At 48.9% G+C, this 26,222-nt stretch overlaps 1 pseudogene; it reads right to left on the minus strand.

Moving 5' to 3' along the window:
* Positions 1 to 24,951: 24,951 nt before the first annotated feature.
* Positions 24,952 to 25,202, minus strand: LOC123805656 (annotated as a pseudogene).
* Between the last annotated feature and the right edge of the window lie 1,020 nt (positions 25,203 to 26,222).

Raw genomic sequence — 26,222 nt, forward strand, 5'->3', positions numbered from 1 at the left:
AAAACACTGACAAAGACAGATGCTTGTAAGGATATGACACAACAGAACTCTTGTTCATTGCTAGTAGGAAGCAATATGGTACAGCCACTTTAGAAGATAATTTGGCAGTTTCTTACACAGCTCAGCATAAGCTTACCATATGATCTAGCAATCATCATGCCTGCAAATATTTACTCAAATGAGTTGAAAATTTATATTCACATAAAACCTGCATGTGAATATTTACAGCAGCCTTAAGCTTGGAAGCAACCAAGATGCCCTTCAATAGGTAAATGGGTAAACAAAGTATGATATATCCATATAATGCTATGATCCCAATTTTATAACATTGTCACCATCATCATCATCACCACCACCACCATCATGGCTACAGTCCCACACCGAGTTCACAATGAGCCTTCACACCAGTGACCTAAACTGATCATCACAAGGATCCCAGGACGCAGGCAGGGCAGGGTCTTGATCCCTGTTCACAGGCGGGAAAGCTGTGACTAGGAGACTGCACTGCCTGTGGTCACAACAGATGGTAACAGAAACACATCTCTGCCTTGGCTGGGTGGCTCAGTTGGTTGGGATGTTGTCCCACACACCAAAAGGCTGCAGGTTCAATTCCCAGTCAAGGCACATGCCTAAGTTGTGGGTTCTCTCCATGGTGGTGGTGCGTATAGGAAGTAACCAATCTATGTTTTTCTCTCACATCAATGTTTCTCTCTCCTCTCTTCTCTCTCTCTCCCTCCTTTCTCTCTAAACATGTCTTGGGTGAGGATTAATTTTTTTAAAGTACACCTCATAATAAACCTGAACTTTATTTTTTAAAAACCTGTGTCTTTCATCCTAGATCTTACAACTGACTGTCTTCAGTCCAGTCTCTTGGGCCTTGATTGGACCTCAGACCATGATGGTGGGGCCCGGGGGTGTGTGGCCATGGAGCCTGAAGTGTCATCTGGAAAACAGTGCAGAAGAGAGGGCCTAACAGGTGGGTTCAGTGGCTCCTGTTCTCTGTGGCCCTGGGTCAGCACTGTCCTCCCTGGACCCCCTCCTTCCATCTTTCCCTGTGTCAGGCACTGACACTCACAGCATGCAGAGACAGGGCAGCAGAGTGCTCATTATTTATTCATTGAGAGCATAATTGGCTGATTCTGTCTGTGTTTGCCTGGAGGAGGCAGGTCAAGATGTGCCATCTCGTTCCCGATCAATCCTGGGGACTGGACTTGCGGGCCACAGAGATGCCCGCTCCCAGAAAGCAGAAAGAGGGTTTTCTTTAGGAAGGAGAAGGCCCCTGAGATACCCATAAATGAATGCAAAGAAGCTTTGCTAAGGAAATGTACAGAGGGGTGGAAAATGAGAAAGAGCTGAGAGGATTGCTCTTGCCCGCCTCTGGTCACCATGACAACAACGGCATCTTCAAATAAGCATAACTGATCATTGTAAATCAGGAGGGGTTCTGTCTTTTTAAATATACATCATGACATACCAGATTCCAGTCTCTTCTTAACTATGGAACATATAAATGGAAGTGTAAGTCTGCACCCCAGCTCAGCACCTTGCCATAGTCTTGGGGGCAAATGTGAATCTCAGCTCGGAAGCCTGTTTTGAAAATAGCTGAGCACATTGGTGGGAACTGAAAGGGCCACACCTTAAGAGCTCATGTTGGGCATGGCTGCAGAGGGATGGGACTGGCCTTTTCAGCAGAACCCATGGGGCTTACCCACCAGGAGGTGGTGGGGAGGTGGTCCTCACAGTGGTGCACAACGATGTGGCTGTTGTGTGGGACCTGTGATAAAGTCCTCCCCCAAAGATGTCCCTGTCCTAATCCCTGGAATTTATGAATATGTTGCTTTGGTCAAAGGTAGTTTGCAGATGTGATTCAGTTAAGGATCTTGAGATACGGGAGACTATTCTAGATTACCTTGTTGGTCTGATGTAGTCACTAGGGCATGGGGAAGAGGAAGGCCGAAGGACCAGAGTCGGCAAGGTCATGTGACAATGGAAGCAGAGGGAGGAGAGAAGTATGATGGCAGAGCAGGGCCTCTGCGCCGAGGAGCGCAGGCACCCTCTGTAAGCCAGAAAGGGCAGGAAGCGGACGCTTCCCTGGAAACTCCAGGAGGAAAGCAGCCCTGTCAGTGCCTTGACTTCAGACTTCCGACCTCCGGAGCTGGATGGTTTGAGCCTCTGTTTGGCTCATTTGTTCCAGTGGCATTGGGAAACTCATAAAGGACTAGTTTTCAGTAATGGCACCAGCCATTATCACAGAAGCCAAGGGACCAGAAAACCAGGGCCCACCAGTGAGTGATCGGCCTTTAAACTTCTGTGCATCTGATGTTTAAAACAGAACAGGCTCTTTAGAATGAGTAAGGCCAGTTGTGGCATGGAAAGAAGGCTGCCTGGAGAGAGAGAAAGGGCCTGGCCACCAGGTTTTAACAGCATCAGCCATTGTCAGTAGTCTCAAGTAGCTTTCCCAGACCATGCAAACAGTTGGAAAAGGAAAATAGAACACTGAGGACGGGAACTGTGGTCAGTACTCATCAACAATCTGATCGACTATCTATGGTCTAAATTCAGGGTGGCCACAAAGTCAGGGAGAGATAGTTGTAGTCTGTACTTGAATGTAATTTTAAACCATTAGTCAGGCACATGCACAAATACATGTATACCGTACTGTTGGGAACCATCTTGTCTGGCTTCAGAGGCTGTAACCCTGCTGCCAGGTAAAAAGGCCCCATAACTAGGGGACCTTGGGACCATAAGCCACTAAGGAGACAAAACTTATCCTCCTGGCAGAGGAGCAGTCTCTGCCCCCTTTACTTCACTCTGCTTGGCCCCTGGAGGATGGCTGGATAGTCAATGATGGGTAAGATTCCTCAAGAAAGGAACAACCTAAGACAGGCATGGTCATGAAGGGACCATCAGGGAAGGATTTAGGGGATTGTGGGGGAGGGACAGAAGACCCTTACCCCTCAGCTTTTTCAGAGCCTGAGTTCTCATTCTATCTGTAAAAAGATAGAATGAGGACACTTGGCTGTTTTGCTTCCCCCACCTGATTCTGGCCTGAAACAATGCTGATGTGGGGTGCAGCCCTGTGCTGGAATGGGTGGTTCCCAGTGCGGGGCAATCAGTTCTAAGAAAGAATGCATAAAGTCCTGTGAAACCTCCTTGACTAAGAATCAACTTAAACGTTAAGGGTCCAAGCACAAAATAAGTTTGTTTCCCAAGGTTTTACAGCTGATTGGCATCACCCTGTCTACCAGACCCTGACTCAAAAGGACCACCATGATCCCAGAAGTGTTATCTGTAAGCCATACCTCCTTTCTTTGATATGCATCCCTATGCAAGCTAAACTCAATAAAAGCCCATTGAGGGAGAGGCTAAAACACCTTTCTCCTCTGAGAGGCTGGTCAGCCTTCCTCCCCAAGTAGATCATGTCTTGGTAGAATTATTCTCATCTGCAATGGCCAGGGGAGCTCTGCTGGATGAAGCTTCCCCTGGCCGTACCTCCTTTCTCTGGAATCTGTCTTTCCTCCATAAGCAGATCTCTCCCAGGTCAGCCCTTCCGCATCTGTTGCCTTGATTATCATCACAACCTCTGACTGGTCCTCCTGCCTGCACTCTTGTTGCCCTCAGTCTCTCCTCTGTGTCTTTTCCAAAATGCTAATCACACTCTGACATTTCCTAGATAAAGCCTTTCCATGTCCTCCCACTGCCCCAAAGGATAAAAGCCAAATCCTTCTCTTCTCTAGACTAGGAGCTGCTCAAGGACAGTGAATAACTTGGCTCAGGTGGGACTTCTGGGCGTAAGATCAGGGCGTGGCACCCATAAACACCTATAGCACACCAATGGGCAATCTCACGGGGGCCTCCATGACTTAGCTTTGTGACTTCAATTTCAGGCTGCTGCAACTATCTCAAATCTCTAGATTCCTTGGAAGAGTTCTATTCTTCCCCAGGCCTCTGTAGCCCCTGTTTCCTGGGTCTCCAGCCTCCACTTCCTGGTGTTGCAGCCTTTCACTCATCCTTGAAGATTTAGTTTGAACAGTCCCCAATCTCGGAGGCCTGCCCTGAGCTCTAAGTTAAGTTCTCCCATGATAGGTTCTTACAGTGTGTCAAGCTTCCTCTATCATCATGCTAATCATACCTTATTTTAACTACTTGTTTAGACCTTCTGCTCAATGACTGGGTTTCTCAACCTCAGCACTGTGGAGATTTTGGTCTGGATAATCCTTGTTGTGGGGGTCCTCCCAGGAATTGTAGGATGTTGAATGGCAACCCTGTAGCTACCTCCTTCCGAGTGATCATGGTAACAAATGTCTGCAGACACTGCTGCTGTCCCTGGGAGGCAAGGGCAGCACGGTCCCATGTGGAGAGCCACTGCTCTGGGAAAGCAGGGTCCACGGCTCTCTTGTTTACTTCAGCGTCTCTAATGTCTAGCAAAGTACTGGGGCCATTACAGGTCCTAATAACTAATCATTAAAACTCATGGTGCCCAGCCTTTGTAGCCACCAAATGCAGTTCTGCATGTCTGCCAGGCTGGCACACGTACGTATGGCCCCTTCCTCTCCAGGGCCCTTTCTGTCCTTGGAAGTCTTGAAAAAGGCTTTTCCTGGGGTGCTGAGTAAAGCTTTGAGCCCAGATAAGAGTTATAGACATCCTACAGATTTTAAATATCTATCTTCTACCAATATCACCACCTAGTTGACAGGTGGCAGGTAAGGTGAACTCTGAGCACTAGACAGTAAGGACTCACCACATGAAAACACAGTTTGGAGTAATCAAAAAGGGCAGTGGTCTTGGACTCATTCTACCGTAAAGCAGCCTGTGACTCTGGGTAGTTCACTCTGCCTCTCCGAGGCTCAGTTACTTTTGCTGTAAAATAAGGAGCTTGCACTAAAAGTGGCTTTTTCTAAAATCTAGAATGCCGTGCTTCAGAAAATAACATCATGGAAACCACAGGTAATAATAGACACTTAAGAAAAAATATTAGAAAAAGAAATAGTCTATCAAGTCCAGGATCCTCTCAATGATGCTCTGCTGTCCCTGTCTCAGAATGTGTACTGCCCGGACTTCATACTACGGTGTTTCCATTGCATTGCCTCTGCCACAGGAGGTGGGCCCCTGAGGGCAGGCACGTGTGTGCACCTCTGGGTTACCCAGAGCCCATCACAAGCAACAGACCCAGCAGGCACTCACACGGTGCCCATTCACAGGCAGAGCTCTGCACACTTAACGGACCACTCATTTAATTCTCATACCAGTTCACAGGCTGGGAGCTATTACTACGTCCGTTCTACAGATGTGGAAACTGAAGCACAAAGAGTTTAAGGGACTTAACCAAGTTTGCACAGTTAGTAGAGTAGACCAGCCAGGACTCCAGTCCAGGCAGATGGGCTCCAGTGTCCACCCAAACTGCCTTAAGTAGGTGCTCAATATATGGTGACAAATGAATTGACTGAGTGGATGGACTTGCAGGCTTCAGGACAGGCCCCAGACTCTGCCCAGTGCCAGAGAAAACACTGCAGGACAGCACTTGGTAAAGGACCGGACATTCCGAGACATGTATTTTTCAAATAGTGAAAAATAAGATACCTGTAATAAGACATTCACACCTGTTACCACGACTTACACCCAGGGCTCAGCGAACATGAAACCAGCCTTGCCTTGATTTAAACCCCAAACCCATCTCTCCCAAAGCTTCATTCATGCTCAGATTTAGGAGAAACCCTCAGGTGTTCATTGCAGAGATTCAAAAGACAAATTAAAAGAAAGCATGGCTGGCTGGCTGCACATGTGCCCGATCAGGGACTTTTTCTCCAAATGGCGCACGTGGAAATGACAGGCACGTGGAAATGACCTGTCCCTCATCATGTGCACAGGAACAGGCCCAGAGGCAGTGCCCCTGGGGGCTGGCTGTGGACTTTATTTTCTGAGCTTTGGCATATGCTGCGGGCACACTAGTGATGTAACATCAACCTCATAAAGTCTTGGGAGGTCAAAACATGCGTGAAGTGAGGAAACGAGCCTTGTTCAGGAAGGTCCTGAGAAGAGCACTGTTCACCTTGTCTGTCCCTACCTTGGCCCTGGACTGGGGACTCCAGCTGCTGGTTGGTGTCTCCAGCTGTTGGTCTGTCCCATCAGAAGCTTCTCCTGAATAACACCTGAAAGAGCTCTTTAATTCAGGATGTAAGAACTGCAGGAGGGTGAATAGAGCTGAAACACTCACTCACTGTGGATCCGGCCTGGCCTGGCCGATGACATCTGGGTGGCAGTCTCACGGTGGCTCTGAGCCTGAGCCTGGGAGTCAGGGACATCTGGGCCGAGTGTGGGCAAGTGGCTTACCTGTCTGGGCCACAGTTTCCTGTTCTCAAAAGTGGGGGTGAGCATAGCAGCCACTTTATAGGGTTGCTCTGAGTATGAAATGTGATGGTGTTTGTGCAGTTTTTTGAAATATTTGTTTATTTAAATTTACTGGGGCAACATTGGTTAATAACATGATATAATTACCAAGTGTACAGATTATAATTCGACATCTGTGTACTCTATTGTGTGCTCACCACGAAGTCTAGGACCATATATTTGACCCTCTCTACCCACTTTGCCTTTCCCCAACCCCCTTTCACCTCCAGCAACCAGTGATCTGTTGTCTGTGTCTGTGAGTTTGTTTTTGTTTGTTAGTTCATTTGATAGTTTTTGTTTTATATTCCACATGAGTAAAATTCAGTTCTTGTCTTTTTCCATCTGACATTTCACTTAGCATACTAATCTCAAGATCTATCCATGTTGAAAATGACAATGTTTTACTTTTGTTTATTTGTATAGTTTTTTATTAAATTTATTGGGGGCAACAATGGTTAATAGGGTCATGTAGGTTTCAAGCGTACATTTCTGGGATACATGATCTGTGTATTTCATTGTATCCCCACCACCCAAAGTCAAATCATCTTGTGTCGCCATGTATTTGGCCCCCTTTACCTTCTACTATTTGTATAGTTCTTAAGGCTACTGGAACTATACAGACATCTGTTACAGCCTAAGGTTACTGTTACTGGAATGTACAGCCATCTGCACACAGTGCACAAGCAGCATGCCCTATGCCAAGCCTTAGGAACAAGACTTCTCTACAATCGCTGAGGCAAGTGGCTAGAGTTGCACACATCCAGGCCTGCACTCTGTCCTTCAGTTCTTCTGTTTCCGGGTCACCCTCATGAGTCGTGATCCCGTTCTGGTACATTTCAGTCCACAGCAGAGATGACTTCCATGACTTGTGGTGGATCTGCTGATGCAGTCTCAGGATAATCAAAGATTTCCTGTCACAGCTACATTGGTGCTTTCAACTTTACAAACTTTAATTGTTCAAAAATCAGTTCCTGTTTGCACCTGCACAGAGTTATGCATTGAAAGGGAATCTTGGAGATGACTTTAATCATCCTAGCACCTTGCTCAGTGCCTGGATCAGAATAGGTGCTTTATAAATATTTACTGAATGAATGGATAATGCTTCTGAAAACTGCCTCCTACAAAATGCTGATAAACATCCTCACCAAAAAGTGTCTGCTGCAGCTACGGTGGAAGAAGTTTCCTAGACTTCTCAGCACTGCCCCATTTCTCAGGAGCCATTTCCTTTTGGGGGCATCAAATGTTCTTAAATGCAGGAGCTGGAGCTAAAAAATTGGATTCTTTTCAACTAAATGTAGCTTTGTCTCCATTTTTCAGGTTAACTTTTTCATCTTCACTGCATGGGGATTTCAAATGTACTTCAAAAATGGGAAGACCCTATAAAAACATAATTGCTACAGTTTCATGTGAATTAGCAAGCTTGGATAGGTTTAAAGGAAAGGAGCCTGTTACTCTCTAGTTCTCATTTTCTGCAGATATATTTTAAAATGAGTTCAATGTAGCAAAGTCTTGTTTGAAAGAAACAAAGAAAGCACGGGCACAGGATCAAGAATTCTTTTGAGCAATCCCTAAGCAGTAGCCTGATAGCTAGGAGACTGTCACTCCTATAGGTAGCAGACCTCAGTTATGGGGTGAAACAGTGAGCCAGAAGTGGGTCCCATAGGCTCAGGCTGCTTATTCCCTGGGCTGAAGGACATCAGTATCTAGAGTATACAAAGCACACCTGACCCATCTCCCTGACCTTAATCATCCGTCCTATGAGGGCCACAGGGATCCCTCTAAAACGCAGATCCAATCTTTGCTCCTGACACACCTTCTGGTTTTCCTTCTCCCATTTTGATTTTTCCTTCTCTCTCTCCACTGAAAACTCAACTTTCTCATTCAGTTCTTTCCATGAAGTCGTTCCCTCAAGGCTTCAGCCCACACCCTCTTTAATACTCCAGGAGCTCTCCCCCAGCTATCTCAGCACACCTAGAGTTTTGATTCCCACCTGCAGACAAATGGCCAGCATGCCTCTCCTGTGATATCTCCTTTGATATCTCAGATATCAAAGCCCAGATATCTCCTTTGATTTCTAGATGTATTTATTCAATGGCCTTTTTGATGACTTCACTTAAGTATGTCAGTGGCATCTCAAACTCAACCTGTTCAAAATGAACACGGGACCCTGTATTTTATTTCATTTTTTTGCAGCATGACTTCCCTTAGCCCATGCAGGGCCAGCAGTCCATCTGCACAGCCGGGCCCCACTGTCGTTTCCCACACTGCTGCTCTGGAGCAAGCGTCCATGGTCTGTCACCTGACGAGCACAACAGCCATTCCGCAGACTCCCACGGGCCCTTGGGCTCCCCTTCCAAATCACTTTTTTTTCACTGAATTGCAGATCTGATTACAGCATGTCAGCCCCTCCTAACAACTTAAAAAAAAATCATTGTTTTCTTTTAGGATTCTTGAACTGTTCTGAAGATAAAGGTCACCCAGGAAATATTTTAAAACAGTCTCTGGAGACACAATAGAGATCTATTGAATTAGATTTTCCAGGTGAGATGCTCAGTAACCTGTGTATTAGAAGATCCCCCCGGTGATTCCTACTGACAGGCAGGCCTGGGCAACAGGGCTCTAAAACCCCTACTGGTGTGCCTGTGTCCACGGCCTGGGCCTTACCTGCCTCTTTGGAGAAGCCAGCACCCACCCTGGACTACAACTAAACCAGACTCTCCCAGGTTCTCAGAACTCTCCAGAGAGCCCGTTCTCCCTCCCCTGCCCCCACTCTCCTCTAATCAAGCTCAGATAGAAGAACCCAATGAAAGGCAGAGCTGGACAGCCTCGTTCCCCCACTGCAGCTCCCACCAGCCCCATCGCCCTCTTTCTCATTGGCCCAGAGAGTCCAGTTTGATGCCCCTCTCCTCACCTTGCTGGTCAGCTGAACCTCAGAGGGGGCCAGAGAGACTGTTAAGAGAGCTCTCTAGATTTTTCTTCTGTCCGGGGCTCTGGTTCTGTGAGGAAACACAGGAGGCCTTTCCTTTGTTGGGATGGGGCCCTTGGAAGTGGCTTCCCCCCAGGGGAAGGCCCTGCATGGGGAGGATGACAGACGGGACTGGTGCTGGGGGTGGAGGGCTCATGGAAGAGGAAAGCAGCTTCTACTGGGTGTAGGGGTTGGTGAGATTCTGGCATCTTTGCAACTTCCCCGTGTTTGTGCTTCTGATATCTAGCACAGTGTATACAGTGTGTGATGAAGCTCTGGATTCAGATCAGTGGGTTTGAGTCCCAGCTCTGCCACGTACCAGCAGCGTGATGTTACTTAACTCTTCTATTCTTCTGTTCCTGTATCTGTAAAATGGGGGTACATTTGCCATCTGGAGTTGTTATGAGGGTTAACCGTGTCACACCTAGAACACATGAAGCAGTGGCTGGCTCAGAGTAAGTGCTGTCTAAGTTTCGTTACTACTACTGTGCCCTGTGTTCCCATGATTAGCAATGACCCCCAAGGCACCAACAAAGAGGAGAAACTAGGGTACACTGAGACTCCACAGAATTCACCCTGTCTTAATGGGGAAGAGTGTGAAGAGCAGAGCAGGCAGTCAGAGGTTTGAAGGAGAAAAGTGAGTCTCTAAATGGTCCAGCGGAAAGGGTGGGGCAGGCTAAGCGGAAGTCCTGCAGGTCTGTGGAGTGAAAGGGCCCAGGGCACGGGCCTTAGCATCCGTCAGACTTGGACTTAAGTGCCTGAATGGATAGGTGTTTCTGTGTCTCAGTTTTATTTTATATAAAATGGAAATAACATTAGTACATACTGGCAGCTGTTATGGAAATGAAGACCACCCAGACTGGAACGGGCAGAGGCCATTCAGTCCAGGGAATTGGTCACCATCAGCTGTGTCTGGCGGAGGCCCCACGCAGCAGAGCATAGGACAGCTCTGGGGCGATGAAGGGGAAGGTCTCAGGTACACCCTGATTGGGGGCTCTTGGCCTGGGGCAGCTGGGGGTGGGCTCACTGGAAGCAAGGTATCCCAAGTGATTGATTAGGGAAGCATATTTGGCTTTCTCTGGTCAGTCCTAAGTTGAAGTGAGGGCAAAATTAGGGAAGCTGTCAGTTATTGATTAAATCCTGACTGTTTTGGGCTAATTACTCCACAGGCTGTGGTTTGGCTCCCTGGCTGTTTGCTGCAGACTGTGGGTCAGAGTTCTCTTTGTACATATGGTCTGGCCATTGTCGATTTGCACTTTCAGTCTCTCATTATTAATATTAACTTATAACAGAAGTTGAGATATATCTGTAATTATCAATGACAAATTCTATTGATATTAAATATTAATATAACTAAACTGCTCAGTAGAATGCTTGGCACGTTAGTGCTTAATAAATCTTGGAGAGAGAAAAATGAGTGAAATAAGTTATTGAGAATATACAACTGCAAATCACATAAATCAGCATTAATGAAATTATGCTTAGTATGTTACATATTAGAGAGTAGATGGACTGGACAAGATGATTCCCTAGCTCTAAGAGTCAAAGCTGCCAAAGGGAAGGTGGTGCCTCTCGTGGCATAATCATTTTAGTTGATTGCCAGCCTTGCTCAGTGGGCAAGAGCGCATTCACACCTGTGCTCGCCCCTGCAACAGCCGCCAGCCCCGATCAGGGAGCACCACCTCGGTTCTCTAGCCCTGACCAGCGTGGGTGATGCTCCACCCTGTTTTTTACCTGCTGCAAAAGGCAGGAGGCCTGGTCCTTCCAATTTCAACCTGAGTGACACTGGATAAGTGCCTCTCCCTCCGAGTTACCTTCTCTTTGGGATAATGATTCTGGCTCAGCCCACTTCCTGGGCTTTGTAGGGAGGATAAAGTAAATTATGTGCATGAGTGCACTTTGTAAACTGCCAACAAAGGCTGGATTATTAAGGTGCATTCCTTTATTTCACTGTGCTCTCTCAGACTGAATTCCTAGCATGCTGTGTCTCTGTCCAGGAAATGAGATCTTGGGCTGGGGTGGGGGGGCCGATTCTGAGAATAACATGAAAGGTACATACGAGGTCAAGGTCATGGGCGAAACTGGCCCAGGCACCAGTTAACACACCCAGGAATGAAACTTCAGCCAGGGACCAACTCAGTAGAATCCAGGAACTTTAGAGATGGGCAGGCCCTTGCTTTCAAGTCCTCCAGGCTGGCCCCCACCCAGTGAGCCCTTTTTCTTTATGGGGTGCTCTAGTCATCAGAAAGGTCCCCTTAGGTGTAGCCAAACCTGTTGTGTGTTAGCCCATGCTTGGGCCCCCAGGCCCCCTCTGGAGTGGCCCAGATGGGCAGGCATTCTTCACCACGTGGCAGTCCTTCAAGTGTCTCAGCACAGCAATTCCACTCTGGCAGCCACATCCCTTGGAGAGCAGCAGCGACATGGTAACCCTGGGGGCTGCTGTGGATGGAGGGGTGCTGTACCAAGCTCCCCTCAGGAGGGAATCCATTCTAAGCTCACATCTGACCTAGAGCAATGACAATCCCTCACCAAAAGCAAGGAGAACAGTAGTGTAGCTGGAGAGCAGATTGAGGGAGAGACATTACCTTGCAGTGAGCAGAAATCAGGAGCTTTACACAAAGTGTGTCAGAGAGAAGCAAATCTGAACAACACACGATATTTGCTACAAAAAAATAAATTCTGACCAATAACCAAGGTAGACTTTTCAATACTCAGTAACAAGAGTTGTTACAGGGCAATGGCTGCCCAGAGCGTGCGAGTGGGGGCAAGACTAGTGCAGAACTCAGAGGAAAGGATCAATTGCCCGTCCAAAAAATCAGCAAGACCTGGAGCTGCAAATCAAAATGAGCATGTTTACAGTATTCACAGCCCCTCTGTTAACAGCATTCTGGACAGGTTCCACGGCACGGCTGTGAATCTGAGGTGCTAAAAATCCAGCCCAGCCCAACCCAGCCCTGTTGAACAGGCTACCTTATCAGGTTCAAAACTCTCCTCATCCATCTGGCCATTTAGAGAAAATTCAGAGAACATGTTAAACATACCTTTGGAGACACAGTCAGAAAAATCTAGACTCCAAGGAAATGATATTGAACAAATGGCCCATTTTCTTCAAAAAATTAATAGCAGGAGTGGGGGCGGTTGGTGGGTAAAAGGGAGTAGGGATGGGAGGGAACCTGCAGGTGAAAAGAGACTTAGAATACTGCCTCGGCCAGTCACAGCGAGAGCAGCTTGCTAGGATCCTGATTCAGACCAACGGGAAAAAGTAAACATTCATTACATTTCTGAGACAAGTGGAATTCTGAACACTGCCCATTTGACATCAAGAAACTACAAAGCTTCTTTAGGTGATACTAGCATTGTGGCTGTATTTCTTAAAAATATTTTTATTCTTTAAGGATTTGGCTTCAAAATGATGCGAGAAAAGGAGAGGTGATGAGGGCACAGATGCAGCAGGTGGGCGGTGACTTGATCAGTGGGCGTGGTCAGACTTCCAAGAGTGCGCGGCAGGAGCTGTCCAGTCTTTCCGAGCCACAGGGGCCTCTGCCCCTCCCTCGAGGGAGCACCGGCCAGTCTGCACTCCATGTATAGGGGAGGCACCATCCTCAGGGGGCACTCTTCATGGGGGGCATTCCCTGGAGACCCACACTCTGCCAGCAGCGCCTACTGTCTCCACCCCTCTGAGCCCCACCTAGCCTCACCTGCCAGCCTCCTGTGCCTCCTCCAGGCCACAGCACACGCTCTACAACTTGTCTGTAAGTGTATCTTCCAGGCTCTTAGGATGGAGTCCAGACCCGTTCAGGTGGCTCACAAGGCCCGTTGTCTTTCCCAAGCTCAGCTCTGTGCGTGGCACCCCCACCCCTCACATGAGCTCCGCCTGAGGTTCCTCCCCCAGTTTCCACTGCACCAACTCCACCTTTCCCCCTGGCAGTTTGTCCTCGGTTTAGTTGTTACCTATTCTAGGGAGCTGCCCTCTGAGGTAGACAGGACACTACACTGGGTGACTGAGATGTCCCCTTCAAGGCAGGTCTTGCTGCCCCATTGGGAGGCCATATATCTGCTGGCAGCATCTGCCAGCGGCATCAGCCAGCGGCATCTGCCGGCAGCCCCACATCCAGCGCCCCGGGCAAGGCAGGGGCCGGAAGGCCCAGCAGTGTCAGCCTGGCACAGGCCTCTTCTCTCCAGAGCCCCACTCCTGGCGAGCTGGGGCTTTGTCAGGACTGCTCTGCAGTTTGGTTTCTTCTGAGGTCCAAGCCTGCCTGTCCACCTTTCTTTAAAGGTGTCAATCCCACTAAACATCTCATACCCCAAACTCCACCTCAGCATCTTCTTCTGAGAACCCAGCCTGCAATCCCATGCTGCCCTGCACCTCCTTCTGCCCCCACTCTGGGTACACAGCTCTCCTCATCAACCAGACAGCACCACTCTGTCCCATTCTCTCAGGTCATTTCCCTGCATCGCCACTGTCTGTGTGAGAGTGTGACATCCCCCCCCCCCACCCCCCACTGGACCCAAGCTCCTTGGGCAGGCTCACCCTGGTCCTTGCAGGCCCCAGCACGATTCCTGGCACTCGACTGGCATTCAGTTAGCAGAAGCCCCCGGGAGCAGGGATTGGAAAACAGTACCAAAACCCCACCGTTTGAAGTATTTATAAATCAATTAATGAGTGCCCCCACCCTTTTTTGAGATTTCCCAAGGTTTATCCTAGAAAGCCCTTGTTGATGATGTGAAATCACCAACATTTCAGAGACATGAGGGACTTTATTATTTTTTTCTTCTGTACTGAATGTATTGGGGTGACATTTGTTAATACAATTATATGGGTTTCTGTTGAGGTAGCACCACTTTTTAGAATAAGCAGATGATTAAGAGGATCCTGCTAGAATGAGGTGTGCAGTGGTGTAACCATTCTTTGGATCTTTTAATAGATACCCCTGTCACCTGGACAAGACATCTGGGGACATTATCCTACAGATATGTTCAAAGGAAAGTTTTTTGTATGCTCACAGAATCTGAATGCTGAACGGAAACGTGTTCCCTGGGGTGTGTGGGGCCTGAGCCTTCTAGCACTTCCTTCCTTAAACAGACAAGGGCCTCTCTGAGGCCATTTGGCCCATTTTCCATAAGAAATCTGTGGCCAGAAAGAAGCTGCCTAGATGCTCTTCCTTGGTCGCTGTGGGATAGTCAGCACAGAGAGGAAAAAGCTCATCTCCATCTCCCGTGGCCCCCTCTCTCTTTCCTGTGCCGGCCTCCTCCTGTACGCAGACTTGCCACATCTCTACAGAGCAGCATTACTCATGTAACCAAGTCCATATCACCCCCCACACGACAGCTCATCAGTCGCGAGACAAGGAGCTGGAGCGAGAAAAGCCAGCAAGCCAAGAAGATGGCAGATGAGTGTCCTAAAGAACCATCTTAGGAAAGTACAGAATTCAGTCTTCTTTAATGTCAATGGAAGGGGAAAGGTGAGGGGCAGGAGGTGGGCCACAACCACAGACATCCAGGCAGCAGCAGGGGTTCAAGGAAAATTGTAAAACTTCTTTGTTCTCGGTCTGTTGATTCTAGTCGATGTGAATCTGGTCATGAGGTTTTTGCAAATCTTTGACAAACAGGCATTATTTCTATACGCACTTCCCTTATCTCCTCAGGAGAGGCACTTTCTGGTCAGGGGCTAGTTTTGTAAAACTCAATCTGCAGGCAGAATTTCCCTCATTATCAGCATGTCTCTCTGCAAGGCTGAGCAGAAGCTACTAACCAGAAGGCTGTGGGAACAAAGCAGGCTTGCACAAGATGGAGTCGCAGAGGCCGAGCACCCCACTCTGTTACGGCAATGATCATACCTGACATTTACTGAGTACTCTGTATGCACCAGGCCTGTACAGGGAACCTGATGGGGGTCATCTCAGTAATCAGGAGGCAGGTTGCCAGCAGCAGCTCCAGGAGACAAACGTCATCCTCAAACAGATGCATGAAGCTGAAAGTGGAGATATTAAATTGTCCAAAGCTTATGTGAACATCAAAATCAAGGTTTGAATCCAGGTCCCTCTAACCCCATAGCCCATCCTCTGAGCCACAGATGATGGACCGAGGCTGCTCTTGGGGGAAAGAGGAAGAGATGGGGCAGCCACTTCACTGGGCCTGTGCTCTTCTGTGTCAGCAGAGACCCAGTTATATGGGGCAGGGAGCCACCTCCTATGATTCTGAAATAAGCTAAATGCATCAAAAGTTCCAGGACCAGTTCTAATGTGGGTGTCTTCCAGGAGGTGGGACGGGGGCAGTTACCTACCACTGAGCAATTCTTGGAACATGAGCTGGGTGTCCTATAATTTAAGTCTATTCTGACAGTGTCTACCCAGAGTTAGCATCAGATGCTATCTAGTTTGAAATTCGGTCTGATAAGACTCCCTTCCCCAGCCTGCCCCACCCCAATTCAGGCATCAGTCATAAGTCCAGCCTGTTATCTGTGTTCTGACCAACTGGCTGTCAATCTGAGGTTCCCACAAACCCCTCCTTGGGTTTGATTTATTTGTGAGGAGTTCACAAAACTCAGGACACCCGTTTGATCATTAGATTACTGATTACTACAAAGGATGTTAAAGGATATGAATTAACAGCCAGCTCATCAGAGAGGTAGGATGAGGTCCCAAACAAAGGAGCTTCTGTTGTCAGGGAGCTTGGGGCCTGGCGCGTAAAGGCATTTGGGTTCCCCAGTGTGGAGGTTCTCAGAACCTCCTCCTCGGGCTTTTATGGAGGCTTCCTTACAGAGGTATGATGAACTCATTGGCTGCTGGCAACCACATCAACATTCAGCCCCTCTCCCCTATCCACGGTTGGTTTCCCTGGCAACCAGCCCCCATCCTTAGGAGCTTCCCAAGTCACAGCGTTAACATAAACCCACTGGTGGGAAAGGGGCTTGTTAAGAATAACAAGACTCCCATTTCACCCTTATGGTTCTGATTTTAGGAACTGAGGAGAAGAGGCCAAATGTAACAAAAGGTGCTCCCATTGCTCTTATCACTTAGGTAATTCCAAGGGTTTTGGAAGCTGCGAGCCAGGAGTAGTGGATGAAAACCAGCTATATGTGAGATTTTGGTCATCTGAAACAGGGATGTCATGTGCATATTCCAGGAGCACGAGTAGCTAGATGAGAGCAGCAGAGAGCTGGCCCCATACAAGCGGGGAAGAGGGTAGATTCTGGCACTAAACTTCATTCAAATTCTAGGTCAGCCAGCTCCTGGCTGTGTGTCCTTAAGCAAGTGAACTAAGCTCTCTGGCCTTGACTCATACCCTTATCTGTAAATGGAAGATGGTCTTATGCCTAACACATGGGCTGAGAGGTTTAAATCATGTAGGTAATTAATGCCGGTGAAGTACACCAGGTGATTGGGATCTGAGCATCTTGCTCTTGCTCAAGGGCTTTCTTCTTCAAGGAGCAGAGGAGAATTGGGAAATGGAAAACTTATTGTTCAAATCAATTTGCTAGATTTCAGGGCTGCCCAGTAGAACTTTCGGTGATGCCAGGTATGTTCTAGAGCTGCACTCTCTCCTACAGCAGCCACTAGCCACGCGTTGCTACTGAGCACTTGAAATGTGGCTAGTGAGGTGGACGCACTGAGTTTGTTATTTAATTTTAATTGATTTAAATTTATATAGTCACATGTGGCTAGTGGCCTCTATAGTGCGTAGCCTATCAGAACCATTATTGCATTTATTTCCAGATGCAGTGTTCTATTTCCGGATGCGGTGTTCAAAGAGCTGTTATCTCTCTTGTTTCATATTGTCTCTTCAGTGCCATGAGAGAGGTACCTTGTACCATTAATTTCATTTTACAGATAAGGAAACTGGCTCAGTGAGGTGCCCCAGCTAACGACTGGGCTGGACCTGGTGTCCTTAGCTCCTGAACAATTCGAGTAGTGTGATGTTCATGCTCTTCAGACATCAGAGGGTGACTCCAGGTCCAAATCATGTCTCACCTCATTGCCATGACTGTATAAAGGGTTAGACAGATGCCAGGAGCTAGCACTGGTGTCACAGAATTTCCAAGTTGGGATCCGAGAGAGAACAGGTGGTCATTCCCAAGGTGGGCCACTAGAGGGGGCTGTTGTCAGAGCAGCGAGCTCTGACACTTGGTCATTTCCTTCAGTTAGATGCTTTTTGAAGGTGGAACAGATGGCCAACTTGGTGATTTTTTCATGTACTATACAGGTACTGGCTCAAAAATATCTTTTCATGAGATCAAAAGGCATTGATTAGATTCAAAGGGGCTTTTTTTTTTTACCTAGTTATTCAGAGACAAATTTCCAAAGGCTTACTAAGCCTTGCCAGTCATCTTCTGAGAGTGGGCTTAAACAGAGGAAGAAAGAATACGTGAGTAAGAGGACGAGGAGCAAGGTGGGGTGGGGTGGGATTTATGGAAGGAATGCGTCACTGGAAAGGAAGAGCAGAGGGAACTGAAGATAAGACTCAGTCCCTAGGCCAACTCTTCCTCTAACCGATGAGAAAGACGAGTGAGGACTTTGAAAGGACCCCCCTGTGCCGGCTGTGGCAGTGCAGTGAGACAGGAAGGGCTGCACGCCCCCCCAGGGACAAGCCCTGGTCTCTGAGTGTTAACGTTTCCGTCGCATCCTAAGAGGAAGATGTCTCCCCCTAGGTGTTAAGCAATGTCTTTCCCACCTGTGGACAAGTTGGTTGGGGGCCAATACTGCCTCCATTCTGTTGTCATTGAGCCTCAGAAACGGAGCCTCAGGCAGCCCAGACCTGCCCAAGATCGCTCAGCTGGAGGACCTGGCAATGGCAGAACTGGCGTCGAACCAGTGCTGAGACTCAGCCTGAACAGCATGGCCGTGCACCATCCAGTTGCTGGGGGCAGCACACGCTTAGGCACCTCCCTAGGTGTGTGCATCTCTAACTGCACTTTCCACCTAATGGCAAATGGTGACCAAATGTCTTGAGAGAGGGTCGTCTTTTTGGAAAAAGTGCCATTTGACCCTCAGAAGCCCTGGCATGGTTGCAGTCACTGCTCTGTTCACAAGGAACCGGAGCCCTGATGGGCAGTTCAGAAGCCCTGAGGCCCAGCCCTGAGGGCTGCTCCTGCTCAGCTGGCCTCCTTTTGCACATTTTCTCAGGCTGATTCTAAAATCTACTGAGAACCTGCTAAATCCCAGGCAGAACTTGGGGTAAGGATAGAGGCTGGTGGTCAGAGGAAGATGCCCTTCAGTGAAGAAGAATTCAGTGGAAAAAAGAGAGAAAGTTAACAGAAAAAAAAATAATTCTCTGTTGACCAGGAAAGGAGCAGAAGCAACAGATAAAAAAACAAAAACATAAATTCTGGAGCCAGCCAGACTAGAGGCCAAATCTGGGCTCTAGCACTTACTAGCTGGCTGACAGGCAGCCAGTTTCTTAGCTTCTCTGAGCCTCAGTTTCTCCATCTGTAAATGGTAGCAGGATTATACGAAATAGCACATATAGAGGGCTTGGCACCGAGACAGTCAGCATACCACCAGGTTTCCCTACCACCACTGCTGTTGGACGTGAGGCCAGCAGCCAGGCAGGTGGACCTGGGGCTAGGCTGGGATGTGGAACTCACAGACCTGGAGCCAAGAAACCCTTTGCGGTCCTGGTTGCAGCCCTAGGAACCTGAGCTGCAGGAGAGAGTGAGCCTCATTCTCACCAAGGCCTATCCAGGCATCCCGGCCCCAAATTCTTCACAGGAAGGATGTGGACGGAGATGCTTGGTCCTGGGCACTGAGCATCCCTACACATTCCTGTGAGGAATGCCAAGGATGCAAGGCCCTGACTGCTCTTTACCCAGACTGAGTTTCAAGGTTGTGTTTGCAGTAAGCATCCTTGAGGAGGAGGTAATGTCTCAATGACAGAGGGCAGACTGGCCTACCACTCTGTATAAAAGTGATGGCTTCCCCCATCACTTTTCCCCCAAGCTCAGTGACCCCCAGCCCTGATGCACACGCACTGCATGGACGGCACCACCCTGGGCTCTCAGCATTGCCCTGTGTGACTCGGGGCAAGGGAAACTGATGCCTGCATGATGCTCACCCAGCTTTTCTTTGCCATGGATAACAGAGTCCTTTGTCTCTGACCAGGAGTGTCATGTCCTCAGCCAGCATCCACAGAACAGGACCAGGCTAGCTCATTGCCTTGGAAGTAGGGTGAAACCCCAGACCCAGGCTTTGGGAGCCTTCTAGTTGAGGGGAGGAACTATGGAGGTTTCTCATGTAGAACTTTTTTGTTCTTGAAGCTACATCTGACTATCAAACACACTAGGTGTCAGGTAAGAGAAAAAAGCACACACATTGAAATTTATCAGCACACTTGTCCCCTTGGGCATTAGCGTGGCCCTGGATGGGCCTTATGAGTCAGGCAGGCAGGTGAGTTGGATGGGGCGGCCATGGTGCCGCCAGCTGTGTGCTGGAAGAGGGTGGGGTGGCTTGGAGAGCGAGTGGGGAGGGTGGGCGAGGGCCTGCAACACTATTGGCTGTGGAGTGTGCGGCCTGTTCTGCCTCACCCATCTTCAGCATTATTAAGGGAAAGTCAGAACTGGGAATTTAAAGTTACAACTATCAAAAGCCTCTTGTTTTTGTTTTACTAGCCCTTCAGTGTGTATACTTGGCTGTTAGCTGCCTGGGATCCTGGAGGGGAAGATAAAAGACAACAAACAGGCATGCAGACAAATGTCAGAGAGGCGAAGAGCCTCCACTCTGTTTCCAGACGAAGATGCTGGTGGCATTCAAAGGAGGTGAGGATGGAAATGACAGATTTTCAGAACTTGAAATGCACGGAGGGAAGTAAGGGATCGTTGCTCATCACAGCACTCTCCTATGGAAGGCTGTGGTTTGTGCTCAGGCATATCTTTAGTCTTTAATGCTGAGCCTTGCTTTTCAAAATGGAAAGGAAAGGAACAAAAAGCAGATTTAGCTGCAAGAAAGCCTGTGGGGTTGTGAATGTGGAAAGAGAGAAGGGGCGTCCTTGAAGCTGGAACCATGGGAAGGCTGCCTCAGCAGGTCTCTCGGCAGCGTCCATGGGATCCCTCTTGACAGTCTGGTGTGGGAGGGTTTGGAAGGAAGGCTGTGGGCTTGGGCTGGGGCGTGTGTTTGCTGCTACCCTTGCTGTGGGACATGGGGGACAAGCCTGGCCGAGCGGGGAGCCTCTGGCGTTTGCGTAGCTCAGGACTCTGAGTAATGGGAGACCAGAACCACCCAGATTTTCAGTTTCTGCAAGAGGAGAGGTGTTTTGGCTCACATAACCAAATCACCAAATCACGAGAAGGACAGGAGAGCCCTGGGCCAGGGATATGAAGAGCCACGGGCAGGAGCTCAGCTGGGCTGCTCCCCATCTCTCCTTTGCTCTTCCTGCCTCAGCCCTGCTTCTGAAGCCCTGGGCACCTGCCCGCCAGACCCCAGGTCTTGCAGCCTAGAGGACATGCAGAATGTTGGGTGACTTTGTGACTGAATGGTCCCACACAGACACCTGTGTCGCCTGAGGTCAGGAGGACCATCCCTGAAGGAACAAGTCTGGGTCTGTCAGGGGCAGACAGGAGGTGAGGCCTGGCTCTGGTAGCAGCTCCCATGGGATCATGTGATTAGAGCCCCCAAAAAGGGCTGGTGTTAGGGAGGTGCTGGGCTCTCCAGGTGATGGGACAGTGGGTAAGCCAGAGAGCAGGGCTGCCCTGGATCTCTGGGTTCTTGGCTCTCTCTCTCTCTCTCTCTCTCTCTTTCTCTCTCTCTCTTCATTTTCCCCAAAGTAGCTGTGGGGCTTTTATGCAGCCCGCAAAGCCCGCCTGGGGAGCTCTGGCCTTTCCTTCATTCTGGCTGTGGGCTGCTCCTTGCAGTCACTTGCCTGTAGGTCTGAGGAGAAGCCTCTCTGTGTAGCAGGACAATACCCCACCCAGGATACTTCTCTGTGCGACAGAAGAGTGTGGGCATGGCTGGGAAAAAATGGGCCTAATTCCAAGTCTAAGGCTGGCTCCTCCTATGTTGTGCCTCCACCAGTATGGCAATTGGAGCTCCCTCCCTTTCTCTGAAAAGCCTTTCTCCTTTGGCTAAGGATGATGCTGACAGTTACAGGGGCTCCTATCTCCTTGTCTGCAGCTAAGCCGCTTGCTCTCACCAGGGCACGGGTGTTTGAGCCCTGCCTCAGTGCATCAGCCCACCCCTGAGTGTGTGGCCAGCTCTCCACACTTTAGAGCATCCATGAAGCTGCACAGTGTCTGCAAACTGCTCACTTTGCACCATGCTCACTCCCCATTTCATTGGTTGGTTCACGCCTGGCCTGGGGCTTGGCAGGTGAAACCCACCTCCACTCAACAAGCAACATATGAGCAAGTTGCTGCCTGGCCCTCTGCAGAAAGCAACGCAAATCCCTGGACCGTGAGAGCTCACAGTCTACAAGTCAATCCCCAGGAGCCACAGGCACCAGCCCCCACCCCCAGTGGGAGCTGCCGGCCATCAAACGCTTTCCCTGTGCCTGCACTGGACACTGCCCACTGGGGACCTCTACGAGAAAGGGGCTGTGTCCTCACGTGATAAGTAAAAACACCCGGGCACTGAAAGGCTAAGTAACTGGCCCAAACTCACACAGCTGGTGGACAGTGGAGCTGCTTTCCAACTTGGTCAGTTTGACTCTGGAGACAAGCCTTCTGACCTACTCCACGGCCGGTGGTGCTCCTGAGGGGGGTCGTTGGTGCACCTGTTCATGTGTCATGGTGCTGGGTGAGGAGAGGATGCATGGGGGAGGGATGGGGATGAGGTCTTCTCTATGCAATATTAATGAATGCTTTCAAGCCTAGCAACAAGAGCAACAGCAGCAACACCTGCCTCTGAGGGTTATTGTGAATATCAAATTCAATAATACAGAGGTGAGTGGTCAGTAACTGCTAGTGTTGACCCCTTGGTATTTTGCAGTGACCACAGAAATGCTTGCCATATAGCATGGATGACGTAGGTACTGCATGGATTCAATTGGTCAGCAAGATCTGTTGACCCGCCCTTTTTAGTGGTGACAACGTTCTGGGGCAGAACAAGGACCTGTGAATTCGTCGGTCTCCCTGCTTTCCTTCCCCGGCTGAAGTGGAAGTGGGGAGAGGAGGAGGGTCATGGGCTTGCCCGTGGAGTCCCGCCCCCTCTGTGCTTGGCGTGTCATTTTCAGTGGACCACTTACGGTCTCCAAGCTTCACTTCCCTGTATGTAAAAGATGGCAGAATAATGCCTGCCTTATATGAGGTAGAGGGCAGAATAAAATGAAAGTGTACGTGAAACTCTGACTACTGGATTTGGCATGAGCCTAGGGTGGCAGACTTTATTTTCCAAAGCGGTCACAGCCCCAGCGGTATTTCCAGTCACTCACGCTCTTCTAAAAGCTTGCCACTTCCACTTGAAGAAATAAAGTCTACTCCCCGCTGCCCCCCAACCACGTGAACCCCAAAGGGCCTTGTGATGCGTCTTCTGCATGGCTCTAGTGGCTCCCACCTGTGTGAATAAAAGTCATGATAGCCGTCTCTAGGTCATGTTCACAGCGTAGAAGACACACTTAGGCTCTTTAGGAAAAGGCATTATGACAGGGCGAGGGATGTTGCTAAGCAGAGACTTCACAGGGACCATCTCCTCACTGAAGGCCCAGAATTACTCTACAGGAAACATATGTGGGGCGGTGTCTCGTTCGTTGCCAGAAGCCCTAACACAATGAGCTTTCATCTCTCCCTTCAGGACACTGATGGTCTTGACTGAGAGGCACATCTGGCTTGAGCAGCGGCTGCCTTTGTGTTTACAGTTTCTTGCCCCTTGTTGAAGACGGATGTACAGCATCAGCTGTGCGTGCCTGGCAGGCTGTGCGTGCGTCCTCGCTGGGGCTTGTGGACACAGTGGTAAATGATGTGGCAGAGGGAAAAAATGCAAGGGGGATTTTTAATTACTAAGATACACTGTCATAGAAACAATTAACATATAAAAATTTAAACCAAAGGTTTTAAATTAAAAAATGTAATTACTGACATTTAAATTTTATTTATTTTTATTTTTTATTCCAGAGAGGGAGGAGGGGGAGAGAGAGAGAGAGGGGGGGGGGGACATTGATGTGAGAGAAATACCCATCAGTTCAGTTGCCTCCCATATGCACCCTGACTTAGGACAGAAACCCCAACGGAGGCATGTGCCCTGACCAGGAATTGAACTCGAAAACTTTCAGTCTATTGGGCGATGCTCTAACCAACTGAGCCTCACTGGCCAGGGTGATATTTAAGTTTTTTTTTTTTAATTGCTGTTGTTGTTTTTTAATAAAGACTCCTCCCGTTACTGCCTCTAATTACCTTCTTTCAGTACAGTCACACTGAGGAAGTAAATGGACCCGCAAGAGAAGAGGGCAGGAAACTCCACTGGCCCTGTGTTGAACCCTCAGTGGCTCTTCCGGAAAGGCTGAGACAGGACAGCAGACTGCCCCCTGCAGATAGGGTGGAACTCTTAGAGACAGCAGGAGGGGGAAATTCAGCCTGGGCTCTCTAAATGTGTCCCAACTGTGAGGCTGCCATGTGCAAATTGTGGTGGAGCCTCTGTGTGTCCTCGCCAGGGTGGGCTGTCCACACTGTCCCCTTGGGGCTGGGGTCTGCTGAGGGCAGCCGAGTTTTAGTAGGTCTGTCAAGAGACCCTGGAGCACGTGCCCCTGCAAGGATGAGCAAGGAGCAAACTGTTTCTTGTATGCATCTCGTGACTTCGGTTAGACTTAAACTCGGAGGCTGCATGACACAGAGGGAAAGTCTTGTTTAGTCAGCTAAACGGAGACTTGATGCTATCCTGGCACTTCCTTGGGTAAGTGTGGACCTTGGATCCTTTCTGTCTGCATCTCTCTGTGTACTTGCTGTCCTGAGAACCAAATGCAACAATTGATGAAAAATGATTGGCACACAGTAGGTGTTCAGTTCACTGCAGTCCCTCCTGCCCTTCCTTCAGGGCAGGAATGGCTGAACAATCTATGCCCTCTGCTTCCCTCCAGCATCTGAAATGTGATGGGCACATAATTAATTTTTAGTAATAACCAGATGATTCACAAACTGGGCTTTTGCTTAGAGGCTATTCCTAAAACAAAGTATTTGTAAAACCCCAATAGACACTCCGCAGAATGAAAGTGCTGGGCCAGGGGCCGGAGAGATGCCCGCAATGACCTGGGTGGAGTCAGAGCAGCACAAGCAGGATCATGCCAGGAGAACACGTTCTTCTCCAGGCCGAACGCTGGGACGCTGGATGGAAAGCTGGCCCCTCAGTCAGAGAGCTGACAGGTGTTCTGGATCGAAACGGGGCCGGCCAGGCTGGGCCTGAGCCATCCCTGGGCCACGGCACCACGTCCTTGGGATCCCCACGCCATCATGACATTAATTACCAGTTTGTGCTTGGACAGACCATTGGGGACAGCTCTTGGCCAAGCCTATCACAAAATTTGGCCTCTTTCTTAGCAGAAAAACTGAGTATGTCCCAGGTTCCCCATGCTCTTAGCTCTCAGCACCTGGGAAAATGCTGTGGGGAAGCTGGGTGGTGGCAAAGGACCACACTTCAGGTGTCAATACAGTCCCTTCTTCCAGACAAAGGGACACTTACAGAAGGATAGTGAGAGATGCTGGGAGAGAGATGTCCCCAGGATCTCTTGTTGACTGGAAAAAGCAAGTTGTATGAAATAGCATGAACTTATTTTAAAAATTGATATTCACTCATGTGTATCTGTATACCTATTTGGTTATATACAATTGTTAACAATGGTTAATAATAGGGATTTAGAGGAAGGAGTGGCGTCTATTTTATTTAACTGATAAGAACAGACACTACACTTGATATTAGCCAAAAGGCTGAGAAGTGATGGCTTCTATTTTATATACTTCTAAATCATGTTTTTTTAAAGAACAAATGTGTGGTGCTTGCTTATTCTTAAATAAGATTTTACTTTAGTTTCCCTCTGAACAGTCACTGAATATGCAACAAGAAGCTTGGCGTAATTAACATTTAGCTCAAATTTTCATAAACGTCTACTCTGGGTGGAAGACAGTGCTCCCACTGCAGACAGAGGAGCTGCCGGACACACGTGTGTGCAGTCACTGCGGCGGGAGGCAGCCTGAGGTGGGGCCTGGAACAGATGCCGTGAGGCTAGGGGCTGCACTGGCAGAGGGCCTACTATGTGCAGACACATTACAATTCTGCTCCCATTAAATCCTGAGGGCTGACTCATTCAGTCATCAAATACTTTACCATCTATGGTGTTGTTTTCAATTAGCTATTTGCCTATCAATTCCTTCAGAACGATTAAAAACAAAAGCAAGCAAACAAGCCATTAAAAATAGAAATGAAGGGAAGTCAAAGGCCACGCTGGAGTGCACAGGGAACAGGACTCAGAGGTGGACGGGCCTGGGTCGGACGGCAGAGTTGAGTGTGCACTGCACTTCTCGTGAGCACGTGAGCACGTCTGACAACCGCCTTGGGTGGCTAAAAGGAAGTGATGTTCCAACGCCAGCTCAATAAACGTTAGGCCCACCCTCCCTCCAGCACCCAGAAGGAAGAAACCAATCTGGATATCAAGTTACACACTCTCTGTTTGTCGCAATAGGACTATGATTCACATTGAGACCTTAGGATGAGCCGCCTTTGACAGAGATCCACATGCCATGGGGAGGGCCGTTTCCAGGCTCCCTGCAGGAAGCTCAGGGGGACAGACCCGTCAGAGTGCAGGCTCCCCTGGGCATGGCGTCGATGTGCTGGCCGGGAGGGGGCGGGTAGAGGGAGCACATCGGACACACATGGTCACACTGATAAAAGGGCGACAGAAACAATGAAAGAGCAACATTCTTTAATGACAGAAATATTTGATTTCATCATCTTGGAACTTT

Source organism: Phyllostomus hastatus, unplaced genomic scaffold (assembly GCF_019186645.2).
Source record: "Phyllostomus hastatus isolate PE091 unplaced genomic scaffold, TTU_PhHast_1.1 phas_scaffold_317, whole genome shotgun sequence".
Taxonomy (NCBI): domain Eukaryota; kingdom Metazoa; phylum Chordata; class Mammalia; order Chiroptera; family Phyllostomidae; genus Phyllostomus; species Phyllostomus hastatus.